A 3,056-nucleotide genomic window follows, 5' to 3' on the forward strand; every position below is an offset into this window, starting at 1 on the left:
ATTCATATGAAGCAGAATTTATGCAAAATCTTTTTTGTGAAAAGAAGAAAACACTTGCTGTGGCCTTCAACTCGACATTTAAATATGTCGACGACGTATATATTGTCAATTAAAAATGGTCAAATTCCATTCTTATGTAGATACGATTATCACGATATGTCCTGGTGAGCTTGAGATAAAAGATACCACAGAGTCTGACGCATCTGTTTCATATTTGGATATTTTACTTGAAAAAGACGTTAATGGCAATCTAACAACCAAGCTCTATGATAAACGTGATGACTTTAACTTTTCTATCGTCAACTTCCCTTACTTATGCAGCAATATACCTTTATCACCTGCATACGGAGTTTATGTATCTCAGTTGATTCGATACGCAAAAACATGCTCTACGTATAAACAACTACTAAAACGAAGTAAATTATTGATAAAGAAGTTGATAAAACAAGAATTTCACCAGTCTTGTTTAAAGTTATCATTTCGTAAGTTCTTTGATCGATACAATGACCTTGTCAACAAATACAATTTATCATTGAGTCTGTTGAAAGATCTGGTCTCCGAAGACTATATATAGATGACAATGAAGAAATTTACTTCCTTCTAATATCAATTTTATAGGTATTTAATGGAGTTTCATTGTGATTTCAACAAAGTAATTTTGTTGATGATTAATCAGGAGAGAAGAAAATTTCTGACTCTCATTTTTATTGAAGAAGCAGTTGTCAATGAAATTAAAAGAAACCTAGTTGTGAATAATATTAGTAGTTGTATAAAATGTGGAAAGTCGAAAAATTTGATTTTACTGACATAAAAAAATGGTAATTTTTAATTTTTGAAAACTTGAGCTTTTGATCGCATGATTTTAAGCAATTTCTAGAATATAGTGTTCTACAATGCAGGTGGAGTTTCTACTTTACATCATTTCATATTTTTGTTATTAATGAACAGGGCCTGATTAGAGCAATTAAGGACGCGGTAATGTGTCTTTGTTTTCATAAGGATTTTATGAATCCTGTATATAGAGCGTAGATCGAAGTCACCTTGGTTGCTTGGAGTGTAACTGACTAAAAAATAGATTTTCAAATTTCGGAAAGTTCTTTGAGTTTTTGAATACGATACACATTTTTTTCTGTGGGAGATAGAGCAATTTCATGACCCTGCAATGTTTCTTTGTTCAGAAAGACTTTTTGCAGTTTTCAAATTTCCTGAATAGAATCGTAGATCGAACATTGATTTTTTTTGTGCCATTCGCCTAAAAAATCCATACAAGCAAGTTAATCTGTCTGTCGAGACGACTTAAAAAGTTAAGAAGCAATAAAAAAAAATGTACACAGGCTGAGCACAAATCATCAAATGGTCATTTATCCCCCGTTTGGTAGACAATCTCCCATACAAGAGACGGATTTTACTGACCATTTGGGTGAGAAAAATGGTTGTGTTCAAAAGAGTGGAATGTCATGAAATGGCGTGTTAAATGTGGAAATCCCCAAAATGTGGTAGTCCTGTACGTCAGGAGTCGGGAAGTCAGTGATTCCTGCCATCTTGGAATTATGGAACATTATTATTGCTGGGTTAGGCCAAGCCTGTCTGATGACCTAGTTTTTGTCTGCCACCTTTTTTGCTGATTGTTATTGTTTACATTCTGGATTGTTTATTTGGATTTTCTTCATGTAATATGTAACACTGGGGAGATCAACTAATGTTTTGTACATTCAAGAGTGATCTCCCCTTTATCTGATGTATCTTTTCATTATCTGTCGTCATTATTTTATACATGTATAATAAATGACAAATTCATCCATCAAACTTTGTGTTTGCGTTACTTTAATATGGATGTGATATGGTCTACATAAATTTAGAAGTGTGTGCTAAAAACTAGCTTCAGTGAACTTGTAAAATTAGTTAAATTAATTACACTGGAGAACATAAATATATTTTTCACGTACTTATCTTTGAATGGAGACAAATATATTTTCCTAAAATATTATCACAGTTTTCACTCTGACGCACGTTGAAGTTCAATGTTTTCATGAAAAATATGAAATCTGTGACAACTTAATTTTGAATTAGGACGTCTTCAGATCACTGCTTTCCGAATAGAAATTAGATTCATTTGACCCAATTGATACATGTATTTTGAATAGTCCTGATTTTAAATTAATTATTTAAACACATTCAAATTTTTTGCATGTAAATATTAATTTAAAAGAACATAGTAATTGTTTGATTCAATATATGAGAGTTGCTTCGTTCAATTTTTTATAATCATTTTAGCTCTACTGGTCAGAGACCAGAAGAGCTTATGTGATGGTAATGCGTCCGGCGTCCTTCCGTTTGTCCGTATGTCTGTCTGTCTGTAAACAATTTTTCAAAATGCTACTCCTCCTACATTTTTGGTCCGATTTCAATATAACTTGGCATACAGTAGACTACACTAAGATACATAACTCTGTTTATCGTTTTTTGATTTCGATGAACGGTGTTGCCTAGGTTACTAAAATTAGAACTTTCTGTAAAAATTTTTCAAAATGCTACTCCTCCTACAGTTTTGGTCTGATTTCAATATAACTTGGCACACAAGTAGACTACACTTAAATACATAATTCTGTTTATCGTTTTTTGATTTTGATGAACGGTGTTGCCGTTGTTGCTATAAATAGAATTTTCTGTGAAAAAGTTTCAAAATGCTACTCCTCCTACAATTTTGGTCTGATTTCAATTTAACTTAGCACACAAGTAGACTACACTAAGATACATAAATCCGTGAATCCGTTTTTGATTTAGATGAACGGTGTTGCCAATGGTTACTAAAAGTAGACATTTCTGTAAATACTCTCAAAATGCTACTCCAAACACAGTTTTAGTGTTTTATTATTTAATTTTGCATGCAAGTAGACTATTCTGAGACACATAATTGTCTTTCTCGGTTTTTAAATTTTTTTTTTCATTTTGAAGAATGGTGTTGCCATGGTAATTAAAATTGAAAATACTGTAAAATTTTATTTAAAGCTACTCCTACAGTTGTAGTCTTATTGCAGTATCTTGCCACAAAGAGA

Source organism: Saccostrea cucullata, unplaced genomic scaffold (genome assembly GCF_032062105.1).
Source record: "Saccostrea cucullata isolate Sc308-1 unplaced genomic scaffold, CSIRO_AGI_Scuc_v1 ctg344, whole genome shotgun sequence".
Taxonomy (NCBI): Eukaryota; Metazoa; Mollusca; class Bivalvia; order Ostreida; family Ostreidae; genus Saccostrea; species Saccostrea cuccullata.